The sequence below is a fragment of the Schistocerca nitens genome, chromosome 1 (assembly GCF_023898315.1).
Source record: "Schistocerca nitens isolate TAMUIC-IGC-003100 chromosome 1, iqSchNite1.1, whole genome shotgun sequence".
NCBI classification, from domain to species: domain Eukaryota; kingdom Metazoa; phylum Arthropoda; class Insecta; order Orthoptera; family Acrididae; genus Schistocerca; species Schistocerca nitens.
Genome location: NC_064614.1, coordinates 401,770,991 through 401,787,340, shown reverse-complemented (window position 1 = coordinate 401,787,340; position 16,350 = coordinate 401,770,991).

The following is a 16,350-nucleotide window of genomic DNA, read 5'->3' as shown; positions in this document are numbered from 1 at the left end:
CAAAAAATGGTTCAAATGGCTCTGAGCACTATGGGACTTAACTCCTGAGGTCATAAGTCCCCCAGAACTTAGAACTACTTAAACCTAACTAATCTAAGGACAGCACATACATCCATGCCCGAGGCAGGATTCGAACCTGCGACCGTAGCGGTCGCGCGGTTCCAGACTGTAGTGCCTAGAACCGCTCGGCCAACCCGACTGGCAGTTAAATTACAAGACTAATAACTGAAGAAAGAACAATGGCTTAAAAATGTATTTATGAATTACAGAATGGAAAATGTACACAACACACTTTGTATCAGTAAAACATGTAATACACTCCTGGAAATGGAAAAAAGAACACATTGACACCGGTGTGTCAGACCCACCATACTTGCTCCGGACACTGCGAGAGGGCTGTACAAGCAATGATCACACGCACGGCACAGCGGACACACCAGGACCCGCGGTGTTGGCCGTCGAATGGCGCTAGCTGCGCAGCATTTGTGCACCGCCGCCGTCAGTGTCAGCCAGTTTGCCGTGGCATACGGAGCTCCATCGCAGTCTTTAACACTGGTAGCATGCCGCGACAGCGTGGACGTGAACCGTATGTGCAGTTGACGGACTTTGAGCGGGGGCGTATAGTGGGCATGCGGGAGGCCGGGTGGACGTACCGCCGAATTGCTCAACACGTGGGGCGTGAGGTCTCCACAGTACATCGATGTTGTCGCCAGTGGTCGGCGGAAGGTGCACGTGCCCGTCGACCTGGGACCGGACCGCAGCGACGCACGGATGCACGCCAAGACCGTAGGATCCTACGCAGTGCCGTAGGGGACCGCACCGCCACTTCCCAGCAAATTAGGGACACTGTTGCTCCTGGGGTATCGGCGAGGACCATTCGCAACCGTCTCCATGAAGCTGGGCTACGGTCCCGCACACCGTTAGGCCGTCTTCCGCTCACGCCCCAACATCGTGCAGCCCGCCTCCAGTGGTGTCGCGACAGGCGTGAATGGAGGGACGAATGGAGACGTGTCGTCTTCAGCGATGAGAGTCGCTTCTGCCTTGGTGCCAATGATGGTCGTATGCGTGTTTGGCGCCGTGCAGGTGAGCGCCACAATCAGGACTGCATACGACCGAGGCACACAGGGCCAACACCCGGCATCATGGTGTGGGGAGCGATCTCCTACACTGGCCGTACACCACTGGTGATCGTCGAGGGGACACTGAATAGTGCACGGTACATCCAAACCGTCATCGAACCCATCGTTCTACCATTCCTAGACCGGCAAGGGAACTTTCTGTTCCAACAGGACAATGCACGTCCGCATGTATCCTGTGCCACCCAACGTGCTCTAGAAGGTGTAAGTCAACTACCCTGGCCAGCAAGATCTCCGGATCTGTCCCCCATTGAGCATGTTTGGGACTGGATGAAGCGTCGTCTCACGCGGTCTGCACGTCCAGCTCGAACGCTGGTCCAACTGAGGCGCCAGGTGGAAATGGCATGGCAAGCCGTTCCACAGGACTACATCCAGCACCTCTACGATCGTCTCCATGGGAGAATAGCAGCCTGCATTGCTGCGAAAGGTGGATATACACTGTACTAGTGCCGACATTGTGCATGCTCTGTTGCCTGTGTCTATGTGCCTGTGGTTCTGTCAGTGTGATCATGTGATGTATCTGACCCCAGGAATGTGTCAATAAAGTTTCTCCTTCCTGGAACAATGAGTTCACGGTGTTCTTATTTCAATTTCCAGGAGTGTATATTCTGTGGCCTGGCTTACAGCTCTCAAGAAAGATGTTTCAAAACAACTCTCATCAATATCAATTACATATTTTTTTCTTTTGCAGTTGTTAGTCAGCGTACTACCCTTGCTGCCCAAGAACGTAATTCATTTTCCATTGCAGAACTTCACGACAAACTGACATTCGAAAAACTGGTTGAATCTGCTTGGTAACTCTCTAGTGTGTGGCGGAGTCGAAGTGAGCGACCGATTGCAACCTTTGGCGATCCGAAGTGCATGTGTTTATTGATTGTTTATTCCCCACAGCCACTCAAAACATTCTGAATAACACACGTTTCTTGTCGACTCTCCTACTCCATACCTACTGAAGGAATGTGATTTGAAGGTCAAAAATTTCATGCCTGAGTGTAAAGCTACCTACTCACCAAGTTTTTCATTCAGAAATCAACGTTAGCGGTATTGAGAATCTGAAGAAGAACACGCAGTTCAGTGAGCTCTTTTCAGGAGTTAAATTATTCTTGACAACAAAAGATTCCTACTAAGCTGCATGCGATGACTGTTTTTGTAGGTAACACGTGAAATTTGTTCGCTTTGCTGCAAGCTTCTGGAACAAGATGGACACAGACGAGGACCTTTCGCGACTACCAACCAAGTACCAGAATTATACATAGTTTAATGTTGTTGTTGCTGTTGTGGTCTTCAGTCCTGAGACTGGTTTGATACAGCTCTCCATACTACTCTATCCTGTGCAAGCTTCTTCATCTCCCACCACATACTGCAACCTACAACCATCTGAATCTGTTTATTGTATTCATCTCTTGGCCTCCCTCTACGATTTTTACCCTCCGCGCTGCCCTCCAGTACTAAATTGGTGATCCCTTGATGCCTCAGAACATGTCCCACCAACCGATCCCTTCTACTAGTCAAGTTGTGACACAAATTTCTCTTCTCCCCAATCCTATTCAATACCTCCTCATTAGTTATATGATCTACCGATCTAATCTCCAGCATTCTTCTGTAGCACCACATTTAGAAAGCTTCTAATCTCTTCTTGTCGAAACTAGTTATCGTCCATGTTTCACTTCCATACATGGCTACGCTCCATACAAATACTTTCAGAAACGACTTCCTGACACTTAAATCTACACTCGATGTTAACAAATTTCTCTTCTTCAGAAACGCTTTCCTTGCCATTGCCACTCTACATTTGATATCCTCTCTACTTCGACCATCATCAGTTATTTTGCTCCCCAAATAGCAAAACTCCTTTACTACTTTAAGTGTCTCGTTTCCTAATCTAAATCCCTCAGCATCACCTGACTTAATACGAATACATTCCATTATCCTCGTTTTGCTTTTGTTGATGTTCATCTTATACCCTCCTTTCATGACACTGTCCATTCCGTTCAACTGCTCTTCCAAGTCCTTTGCTGTCTCTGACAGAATTACAATGTCATCGGCGAACCTCAAAGTTTTTATTTCTTCTCCATGGATTTTAGTACCTACTCCGAATTATTCTTTTGTTTCCTTCACTGCTTGCTCAATATACAGATTGAATAACATCGGGGAGAGGCTACAACCATGTCTCACTCCCTTCCCAATCACTGCTTCCCTTTCACGCCCCTCGACTCTTATAACTGCCATCTGGTTTCTGTACAAATTGTAAATAGCCTGTATTTTACCCCTGCCACCTTCAGAATTTGAAAGAGAGTATTCCAGTCAACATTGTCGAAAGCTTTCTCTAAGGCTACAAATGCTAGAAGCGTAGGATTGCCTTTCCTTAATCTAGCTTCTAAGTCGTAGAGTCAGTATTGCCTCATGTGTTCCAACATTTCTACGGAATCCATACTGATCTTCCCCGAGGTCGGCTTCTACCAGTTTTTCCATTCGTCTGTAAAGAATTCGCGTTAGTATTTTGCATCCGTGAGTTACTAAACTCATAGTTCGGTAATTTTCACATCTGTCAGCACCTGCTTTCTTTGGGATTGGAATTATTGTATTCTTCTTGAAGTCTGAGGGTATGCCGCCTGTCTCATACATCTTGCTCACCAGATGATAGAGTTTTGTCAGGACTGGTTCTCCCAAGGCCGTCAGTTGTTCTAAGGGAATTTTGTCTACTACCGGGGCCTTGTTTCGACTCAGGTCTTCCAGTGCTCTGTCAAACTCTTCACGCAGTATCGTATCTCCCATTTCATCTTCATCTACATCCTCTTCCATTTCCATAATATTGTCCTCAAGTACATCGCCCTTGTATAGACCCTCTATATACTCCTTCCACCCTTCTGCTTTCCCTTCTTTGCTTAGAACCGGGTTCCTATCTGAGCTCTTGATATTCATACAAGTGGTTCTCTTTTCTCCAAAGGTCTCTTTAATTTTCCTGTAGACAGTATCTATCTTACCCCTAGTGAGATAATTCTCTACAGCCTTACAATTGTCCTCTAGCCATCCCTGCTTAGCCGTTTTGCGCTTCCTGTCGATCTCATTTTTGAGATGTTTGTATTCCTTTTTGCCTCCTTCATTTACTGCATTTTTATATTTTCTCCTTTCATCAATTAAATTCAATATTTCTTCTGTTACCCAAGGACTTCTACTAGCCCTCGTCTTTTTACCTGCTAGATCCTCTGCTGCCTTCACTACTTCATCTCTCAAAGCTACCCATTCTTCTTCTACTGTATTTCTTTCCCCCATTCCTGTCAATTGTTCCCTTATGCTCTCCCTGAAACTCTGTACAGTCGGCAGTGGTGGTCTAGCGTTTCTAGGCGCTCAGTCCGGAACGCGCGACTGTTACGGTCGCAGGTTCGAATCCTGCCTCGGGCATGGATGTGTGTGATGTCCTTAGGTTAGTTAGGTTTAAGTAGTTCTAAGTTCTAGGGGACTGATGACCACAGATGTTAAGTCCCATAGTGCTCAGAGCCATTTTGAACCAAACTCTGTACAACCTCTAGTTCTTTCAGCTTATCCAGGATCCATCTCCTTAAATTCCCACCTTTTAGCAGTTTCTTTAGTTTTAATTTACCAATAGATTGTGGTCAGAATCCACATCTGCCCCTGGAAATGTCTTACAGTTTAAAACCTGGTTCCTAAATCTCTGTCTTACCATTATATAATCTATCTGAAACCTGTCAGTATCACCAGGCTTCTTCCATGTATACAACCTTCTTTTATGATTCTTGAACCAAGTGTTAGCTATGATTAAGTTGTGCTCTCTGCAAAATTCTATCAGGCGGCTTCCTCTTTCATTTCTTACCCCAATCCATATTCACCTACTATGTTTCCTTCTCTCCCTTTTCCTTCTACCGAATTCCAGGCACCCATGACTATTAAATTTTCGTCTCCCTTCACTATCTGAATAATTTTTTTTATTTCATCATACATTTCTACAATTTCTTCGTCATCTGCAGAGCTAGTTGGCATATAAACTTGTGCTACTGTAGTAGGATTGGGCTTCGTTTCTATCTTGGCCACAATAATGCGTTCACTATGCTGTTTGTAGTAGCTTACCCGCACTCCCATTTCTTTATTCATTATTAAACCGACTCGTGCATTACCCCTATTTGATTTTGTATTTTTAACCCTGTATTCGCCTGACCAAAAGTCTTGTTCCTCCTGCCACCGAACTTCACTAATTCCTACTATATCTAACTTTAACCTATCCATTTCCCTTTTTAAATTTTCTAACCTACCTGCTCGATTAAGGGATCTGACATTCCACGCTCCGATCCGTAGAATGCCAGTTTTCTTTCTCCTGATAACGACGTCCTCCTGAGTAGCCCCATAGTCCCCTCCCGGGGATCCGAATGGGAGACTATTTTACATCCGGAATATTTTACCCAAGAGGACGCCATCATCATTTAACCATACAGTAAAGCTGCATGCCCTTGGGAAAAATTACGGCTGTAGTTTCCCCTTGCTTTCAGCCGTTCGCAGTACCAGCACAGCAAGGCCGTTTTGGTTTGTGTTACATGGCCAGATCAGTCAATCATCCAGACTGTTGCCCCTGCAACTACTGAAAAGGCTGCTGCCCCTCTTCAGGAACCACACGTTTGTCTGGCCTCTCAACAGATACCCCTCCGTTGTGGTTGCACCTACGGTACGGCTATATGTATCGCTGAGGCACGCAAGCCTCCCCACCAACGGCAAGGTCCATGGTTCTTGGGGGGATAGTTTAATGGTATGTACTAATGTTTGTAAAAATTACAGTGCTCGAAAGAATGATCATTATAAATAGAAATAATATCTTTATTTCGTTTGCTCGGGCATAACTTGCGCTAAATAACTGGGATAAAACTGTGTTCTGCGAAAGAAACGTTAATGGTTGTCTTTTATAACTTGCGGGTGCGCAAATTAACTGCACATGGATATGTCACTACAGTTTTGTACCACTGCGAATACACAATCACTGTACGTAACGTACAACGTACTTTATTTGAGTGCAGAGGAGCTGCCATTACGTTCAGATGTCATAGTTTCGAAGAAAGTCGGAGAAACAATCTCGTACTTCAACAAAGTGGATGGAAAGCCATAAGCGTCGTGATCCAGCGAGGACAATCTATACACATTGGAGGCGAGATTCAAATTATCATCAGGGTCGTACATAGCAAACAATATTCGGAGCTAAATAATAGTAACATATAGGGCAGATGATGAGTAGTATCTCGTTGCAGTAGCCAGTGGCTCCGCCCATTCCGCAGCGCCCGCCGCGGTCCGGGCGTGAGTCACGATCGGTGCAAGTCGATGTCGCTACACAATCTCTGATGGCCAGCAAATTCATTTGTTGGTCTCTATTGCTCGACAGTGGGGATAAAATAAGCAGATGTGCAAGAAGTGAAGGTTTGTTGGTAAAAAGGACAGATTTCAACAAAGAAGGCGAGTAAGAGGATAGCAAAATTAAAAGCTTCGTTTCGACAATGGAGGCAACAAAATATTTAGAACTAACTGCGGTCTTTCTCGGCGGTGCACTATATTGTAGACTAATATCCCGTGATGTAAAGGTTATTCAGCTTGTAAGGTGGATGGCGAAGTGTAAAACGGTTGCGTTCCGTGATGAATTAGAATTATCACCACAAGAATAAAATGTGATGTGTAATATCTCAATTTTCCTATGGAAACAAAGTACTGTAGCTGAATTTCATCATTCTCTCTAAATTTCATGGACTCATCAGGTACTCGTATTGGTATTTATTTACTTTTCTGTATTGGCCAATGTGTGGACCATTAGCTCTCTGGTTCGATGCAGCCTGCCACGTATTCCTCTCTTCTGCCAACCTCTTCATCTCTGGGTATCATTTGAATCCAATGTTGTTTGTTCGATACGTTCCCTTTCCATCCAGTATAATCGAACTTATTCCTAGACATCTTATTGTACGTCTTATCATCATGTCCTTCTTAACAATGCTTCTACATGTTACTTCACTCCATAATTTACTTCTGTGCAATGCTGATATCCAAATATACAATTGCAAGGTGACCCAGAGTTAAATGAATTGTAAGTCTGGGAGACGTCACAAAAATATTGGTGCCTTCCAAAACAATGAATGAGGAAACTTATGACTACTAAATGAGACACGAATCACAATTACTTTGAATTATTCCAGTAAAATTATTCACAAAAGAAGTGATAAACAGTGGCAACTTTAATATGATAAGATCTTGGCATATCTGACTTGGGGTCAGGGAGGAGGGGGAGGGGGGGGGGAAGATAGTAATAACCATACAAAGTGAATTAATTGCAATTGTGAAGAGCCCAGTGATTGTATCATTGTTGTTGTTGTTGTTGTTGTTGTGGTCTTCAGTCCTGAGACTGGTTTGATGCAGCTCTCCACGCTACCCTATGCTGTACAAGCCTCTTCATCACCCAGTACCAACCGCAACCTACATCCTTCTGAATCTGCTTTGTGTATTCATCTCTTGGTCTCCCTCTACGATTTTTACCCTCCACGCTGCCCTCCAATACTAAATTGGTGATCCCTTGATGCCTCAGAACATGTACTACCAACCGATCCCTTCTTCTAGTCAAGTTGTGACACAAACTTCTCTTCTCCCCAATCCTATTCAACACCTCCTCATTAGTTATGTGATCTACCCATCTAATCTTCAGCATTCTTCTGTAGCACCACATTTCGAAAGCTTCTATTCTCTTCTTGTCCAAACTATTTATCGTCCGTGTTTCACTACCATACATGACTACACTCCATACAAATACTTTCAGAAACGACTTCCTGACACTTAAATCTATACTCGATGTTAACAAATTTCTCTTCTTCAGAAACGATTTCCTTGCCATTGCCAGTCTACATTTGATATCCTCTCTACTTCGACCATTATCAGTTATTTTGCTCCCCAAATAGCAAAACTCCTTTACTACTTTAAGTGTGTTATTTCCTAATCTAATTCCCTCAGCATCACCCGACTTAATTCGACTACATTCCATTATACTCGTTTTGCTTTTGTTGATGTTCATCTTATATCCTCCTTTCAAGACACTGTCCATGCCGTTCAACTGCTCTTCCAAGTCCTTTGCTGTCTCTGATACAATTACAATGTCATCGGCGAACCTCAAAGTTTTTATTTCTTCTCCATGGATTTTAATTCCTACTCCAAATTTTTCCTTTCTTTCCTTCACTGCTTGCTCAATATACAGATTGAATAACATTGGGGATAGGCTACAGTCCTGTCTCACTCCCTTCCCAACCACTGCTTCCTTTTCATGCCCCTCGACTCTTATAACTGCCATCTGGTTTCTGTACAAATTGTAAATAGCCCTTCTCTCCTTGTATTTTACCCCTGCCACCTTCAGAATTTGAAAGAGAGTATTCCAGTCAACATTGTCAAAAGCTTTCTCTAAGTCTACAAATGCTAGAAACGTAGGTTTGCCCTTCCTTAATCTAGCTTCTAAGACGAGTCGTAGGGTCAGTATTGCCTCACGTGTTCCAACATTTCTACGGAATCCAAACTGATCTTCCCCGAGGTCGGCTTCTACTAGTTTTTCCATTCGTCTGTAAAGAATTCGCGTTAGTATTTTGCAGCTGTGACTTACTAAACTGATAGTTCGGTAATTTTCACATCTGTCAACACCTGCTTTCTTTGGGATTGGAATTATTATATTCTTCTTGAGGTCTGAGGGTATTTCGCCTGTTTCATACATCTTGCTCACCAGATGGTAGAGTTTTGTCAGGACTGGCTCTCCCAATGCCGTCAGTAGTTCCAATGGAATGTTGTCTACTCCGGGGGCCTTGTTTCGACTCAGGTCTTTCAGTGCTCTGTCAAACTCTTCACGCAGTATCGTATCTCCCATTTCATCTTCATCTACATCCTCTTCCATTTCCATAATATTGTCCTCAAGTACATCGCCCTTGTATAGACCTTCTATATACTCCTTCCACCTTTCTGCTTTCCCTTCTTTGCTTAGAACTGGGTTTCCATCTGAGCTCTTGATGTTCATGCAAGTGGTATTGTCATCATATTACTTGCAAACAGGTTAGTTCTACAGAGAAAAATACGTCACTCTTGTGGTGGGAGTTGAACACAGGTTTCTCTACACATCGTGTTGTGTTTGTTGCTCTATCTCACCACAGTATTGTAGATGGAGGCAGAAGTGGTTGCAAAATCAGTCATTGTTGGCAAACAATGACCATCGCAAGTGCAAAGCAGATTGAAATTTCTCTGGCGGTGCAGGCCAGTGATTCTCAGCGGTCCAGTGATGGAACTGAAGATGAGTTTTGTGATGAAATTTTTAGATGAGGAAGAAGATTGAGCTAATTATGAATTTTTTTTTTTTGCTCTAATGTTTGTTACAAGGAAACCTCGCATGGCTGATTTTTTGTGCCTCTTACTGAGTTTAGACTGTCTGGGCTACTGATTTTCCAAGGACCGTCCGATAAAAATGCTCCTTACATTACTCCCCCCCCCCCCGGGTTCTTCTCTGTGTGATTGACAAAACATTATGCCTACCATTTTACGCAAGAAATCCACATAACTCTCTCTCTCTCTCTCTCTCTCTCTCTCTCTCTCTCTCTCTCTCTCTCTCTCGCAAGCGAGCCAACACCGTTCGGAAACAGTGAGGATTTCTGTACTGACATAAACTTCTTCCTGAGCTTGTCTTATTTATTTATTATTTCCACGTCAAGTTCCGTAGGAACAAATTGAGGAGCAAGTCTCTAAGGTCATGGAACGTGTCAGTACATGACATTACAATATAAAAATAATACCAGATAAAAATAAAATGTGTATGAACACGAAAAAAGTCAAGCCATAAGTTTAAGTAAACGTAATCAACGATACAACAAGAATCAGCTTAATTTTCAAGGAACTCCTCGACAGAATAGAAGGTGTGACCCATGAGGAAACTCTTCAGCACTTGGATTACTGCTAAGATTTTTGAATTCTAGTGGTAGCTAATTGAAAATGGTTTCAACAGTATACTGCACACCTTCCTGCACAAGAGTTAAGGAAGTCCAATCCAAATGCAGGTTTGATTTCTGCCGAGTATTAACTGAGTGAAAGCTGCTCATTTTTGGGTTCAAATGGTTCAAATGGCTCTGAGCACTATGAGACTTAACATCTGAGGTCATCAGTCCCCTAGAACTTAGAACTACTTAAATCTAACTAATCTAAGGACATCACACACATCCATGCCCGAGGCAGGATTCGAACCTGCTACCGTAGCAGTCGCGCGGATTCGGACTGAAGCGCCTAGAACCGCTCGGCCACAGCTTATTTTTGGGAACAACCTAATATTGTTAACAAGAAATGACAGTAAGGAATGTATACATTGAGAGGCCAATGCCAAAATACCCAGACTCGTGAACAGGGGTCGACAAGAAGTTCGTGAACTTACACCACTGATTGCCCGAACCTCCCGTTTCTGAGTCAAAAATATCCTTTTAGAATGGGAAGAGTTACCCCAAAATACACCATACGACATAAGAGAATAAAAATAAGCAAAGTAAACCAGTTTTCGTGTCGGCCGATCACTCACTTCAGATACAATTCGAATAGTTGTAAAAATGGCAGAATTAGGTCTTTGAACAAGATCCTAACACTGTACCGCACAAGCGGCTCGTAGTGAAATTGCGTGCTTACGGAATATCGTCTCAGTTATGTGACTGGATTTATGATTTCCTGTCAGAGAGGTCACTGTTCGTAGTAACTGACGGAAAGTCATCGAGTAAAACAGAAGTGATTTCTGGCTTTCCCCAAGGTAGTGTTATAGGCCCTTTGTTGTTCCTTATCTATATAAACGATTTGGGAGACAATCTGAGCAGCCGACTTCGGTTGTTTGTAGATGACGCCGTCGTTTATCGACTAATAAAGTCATCAGAAGATCAAAAGAAACTGCAAAACGATTTAGAAAAAATATCTGAATGGTGCGAAAAGTGGCAAACGACCCTAAATAGCCGGCCGGAGTGGCCAAGCGGTTAAAGGCGCTACAGTCTGGAACCGCACGACCGCTACAGTCGCAGGTTCGAATCCTGCCTCGGGCATGGATGTGTGTGATGTCCTTAGGTTAGTTAGGTTTAAGTAGTTCTAAGTTCTAGGGGACTTATGACCACAGCAGTTGAGTCACATAGTGCTCAGAGCCATTTGAACCATTTTTTTGACCCTAAATAACGTTAAGTGTGAGGTCATCCACATGAGTGCTAAAAGGAACTCTTTAAACTTCGGTTACACGATAAATCAGTCTAACCTAAAAGCCGTAAATTCAACTAAATACACAGGTATTACAATTACGAACAACTGAAATTGGAAGGAACACATAGAAAATGTTGTGGGGAAGGCTAACCAAAGACTGCGTTTTATTGGCAGGACACTGAGAAAATGTAACAGACCTACTAAGGAGACTGCCTACACTACACTACACTAGTCAGTCCTCTTTTAGAATACTGCTGTGCGGTGTGGGATCCTTACCAGAGAGGACTGACGGAGTACATCGAAAAAGTTCACAGAAAGGCAGCACGTTTTGTATTATTGCGAAATATGAGAGAGAGTGTCACAGAAATGATACAGGATTTGGGCTGGAAATCATTAAAAGAAAGGCGTTTTTCGTTGCTATGGAATCTTCTCACGAAATTCTAATCACCAGCTTTCTCCTCCGAATGCGAAAATATTTTGTTGACAGCGACCTACATGGGGAGGAACGATCACCACGATAAAATAAGGGAAATCAAAGCTCGTTCTTTCCTCGCGCTATACGAGATTGGAATAATACAGAATTGTGTAGGTGGTTCGATGAACCCTCTTCCAGGCACTTAAATGTGATTTGCAGAGTATCTATGTAGATGTAGATGTAGATCCTGAATGTGGGTTTTCCATGACAGTTTACTATCTATCAGAACACCCAGAAATTAGAACTGTTCAGCTTCACTAATCGTATGCTCATTCTGTGACATTAAAACGTCAGGTTTTGTTGATTTGTATGTTAGAAACAGTAAAAACTGAGTCTTGCTGTGATTTAGCGTTAGTTTATTTTCTACGAGCTATGAACTTATGTCATGAACTGCACTATTTGAAAGCGAGCCAATGTTGCACGCAACATCCTTTACTACTAGTGTCATGAGCAAACAGAAATATTTTAGTGTTGTGTGTAATACTAGAGGGCATATCATTTATATAAATAAGGAACAGGAGTGGCCCCAACACTGATCCCTGGAGCACACCCCACTTGACTGTACCCCACTCAGAACCCAAACCACAGCCATTCTCAACACTGTGAAAAATTACCTTTTGCTGTCTGTTGCTAAAGTAAGAGGTGAACCAGTTGTGAGCTACTCCCTGTATTCCGTAATGGTCCAACTCCTGGAGCAATATTTTGTGTTCAACACAAACGCCTTAGTTAAATCAAAAAATGTTCCTAGTGTTCGAAACCTTTTGTTTAACCCCCTCCAGTACCTCACAGAGAAAAGAGAATATAGCATTTTCAGTTGTTAAACGACTTCTAAGGCCAAACTGTACATCTGATAGCAAATCGTGTGATATAAAATGATCAATTATCCTAACATACACAGCCTTTTCAGTAACTTCAGCAAACACTGATGGCATAGAAATAGGTATAAAACTGTCTACATTATCCCTTTCTCTCTTTTATAAAGTGTCTTTACTACTGAGTACTTTAATCGTTCAGGAAACTGACCATTCCTAAAGATAAAATTACAAATATGGCTAAATACAGAACTAATATGTGCAGCACAGTACTTTAATGTTCTGCTAGGCACTCCACCATATCCATGCGAGTACTTAGTCTTCAGCGATTTAAATATTGACTCAATCTCCCCCTTGTCAGTATCACAGAGGTGTATTCCAGACATCAATGTCGGAAAGACATTTGCCAAGAGAGTTATATGATTCCCTGTGGAAACTAAATTTTTATTTAATTCACCAGCAATCCTCAGAAAATGATTGTTAAATACTGTACATATATCTGACTTATCAATAACAGAAATACTTTTACTACGAACTGACTTTATATCGTCTACCTTGTGCCACTGACCAGACGCTTCCTTCTCAACCGACCACGTGATTTTAATTTTATCCTGTGAATTATCTATTCTATTTGCATACCTCATACTCTTTGCCTTCCTAATAACATTTTAAGCACCTTACAGTACTTTTCGTAATGGGCTACTATAGTTTGATTGTGATTACTTCTAACAATTTGATACAATTCCTGCTTTGTTCTACATTATATCCTTATCCCACTAGTCAGCCACCCAGGCTGCCTTTTATTGCTGGTACCCCATTTAGAATGTTATAATGGAAAGCAACTCTCAGAGAGCATGAGAAATGTGTTAAGGAAAGCATTATATTTGTCATGTATGCCATCGCCACTATAAACATGCTGCAGCTCTTGTTCCTTGACGAGGTTTAAAAACTCTCTATTGCTGTTGGATTAACTTTCCTACATAGTTTGTAATTATATATGGCATTTGTTTGTGTACTACAGCCTTTTGGTGTTAAAATTTGTGCATTGTAGTCTGAAAGGCCATTAACCATTTTATTAACAAAATGCCCATCTAGTAATGAAGAATGAACAAAAATATTGCCTATGGCTGTGCTACTGTTCTCCTATACTGTAGCTGGAAAAAATACAGTCTGCACCAGATCATATGAATTTAGGATATCTACCGACATCCTTTTTCTTGCGCCATCATATATAAAATTTATATTGAAGTCACCACATATAACTAATTTCTGGTATTTCCTGTCAAGTGAATCAAGAACCCTCTCTAGGTTGAGCAGTAATGCTCTGAAGTCACAGTTAGGGGACCTATAAACAACAACAATTAGAAGTTTAGTTTCACTAAATTCAACTGCCCCAGAACAACATTCAAATATCTGTTCAGTGCAGTGCAGTGATGGGTCTATACTTAAATGGAATAGTGTTTCTTACATAAATGGCCACTCCCCTACCCAACAAGGAACTCCTTGAAAAACAGCCAACTGATCTGTATCCTGGTGAAGGAAGCCTCTGAATTGTCAGATTATTTAAGTGGTGCTCCGATATAACAATAATTTGAGAGTCAACATCTATAAGCAGTTCGCTATATTTATCTCTAATACCTCTTATATTTTGATGGAATATGCTAATTCCTTCTCTACTTGGAAACATGACGTCCTTTGAAGGTGAGTCCTTAGTTAGAGGCACTTCCTTTAAGCAGGTATACCTATCAGTTGACTTCAATCCAAAAAAAGCGCAGCTGTAACATCAACTACCACAGGAATTTTTCCGTGAGTGATCCCACCACCACCCACTACACTGTCACCTATAAGTTTGCCAGCCTCCCAGTCCCAAATGTATTGAGGTGCAGGCCATTCCTAGTGAAACCCGATCTACTGACAGACTCAACTGGCGCCACGGAAATGTGACCCATGCCTTCTGCCATCAGTTCCTTCTCCAGCTGCATGTTAACGTGCCTATCAGCCGCATTAAGATGAGGCCGAGCATGACGCTGAAACAGTTGCACGAAATGCACACTGGTACCACCAGTTTCAGTACCTACCTTTACCTGGTCACCACCTACATCATATTTTCCGTCTCTATCAACACTGTTCCCTGCTACACTCACTATCACCACCTGATCCTCCTCCTTAAAATTCCTACATAACTTCCCTAAAAGCAATGGAAATGGCAGTTTCAGCCGTTTCATCTTCCCAAATGGGATTTTTAAAAGCATCTAAGCAGTTCAACGTACCGAAATCAACATTTGAAAGATATGTGCCTAAAGCTACGAATAATACTGACTACATAATTGACAAATCAAATGGGAAATTTAAAAAGGTGTTCACTGCAGAACAAGAACATGAGCTGGTAACATATCTCAAGTCAATGGAAAGCAGACTTTTTGGTCTAACAATGAAGGATCTCAGATCACTAGCCTATCAACTAGAAAGAAATGGCTTACCACACAGATTTGACAAACAAACTTGTCTAGCTGGACAAGACTGGGTTAAAGGATTTATTACGAGGCATCCTACACTGTCTATTCGCAAGCCAAAAAATACCTCTGGTGCTCGAGCAATGGGATTCAACAAAGTAGCAGTTTCACAGTTTAACTTTCCCAACCAGCTATGTTCGCCGAACAACTCAGCTTTCCAGATATCGCTCGAGGCTGTCATTCCAATCTCACTAATCTCTCAAAATACTCGGCGGACTACAAGCCGAAAAGGAAAAACCGTCGTATTAACAGATTCTCCTTATAAGAAGGAACTGCAGAATGCTGTCGCACGTAAAGTAGGCCTACAGAAAGGAGGAGGATGCACAAATATGAACAATGTCAGGACAGAGACGTCAGGTTCAATGCAACTTAAGGCAAAAATTTCAAAATGTACAAAAAAAAAAAAAAACAGAGGACATCAAAGACCTTAAGAAAAATAAAAGGGAAGAAGAAGATGGAGAAGAGAGAATCAGAGAGAGAGAAGATGCTGAGTGTCTCTACTGTGGGAACTTCTACTCCATTTCTAATGACGGCTGGGTCGCATGACAGAGGTGTTTCAAGTGGGCACACAATTCATGTGCTGGCATAGTTAGTGAAGATGTAGAGGAAATATTGATTTGTGACTATCGTCGAAAGGACTAGTAATTAGTGCTTTGGTGGTTATTAAGCATTGCACATTTTACAGAATGACATTAAAATATTCTCTTATTTTGAAGAATGTCTTTTCAGTTGTTTAAATTACACATTCCTTAGTCTGCATTGCCTTTTATTCAACATTTTGTCATAGTTTAATACGATATTCGTAATTCAAATTCAACGTTAATGCAATAATTTAAGAAAAAATAACCTTATCCTATTTTCCCCCGTGGGTGGGGCGGAATGGAAAATATGCAAGACTTTCTTTGAAAAATTGTAAAAAATGCAAAATGTATTGTTTTAAGTGATTTTAATATAAGGTACATTACCTTACACCAGAAGGTGTTTTTTTTTATAACCTTAAGAAGTGTTTCCTTGTGTTCCCTTATTTTATACACATTGTTAAACATTAAGTATTCCGTTCCGCCCCGAGTTCCCCTACTATTGGGCAACGGAAAATCCACGATAGCTGCGGCAAATGGAACATCAATCAGGTGGATTGGTCGTCGAAACAGCATACCTTGGCCCACACGTTCACCGGATTTGACGTCCCTGGATTTCTT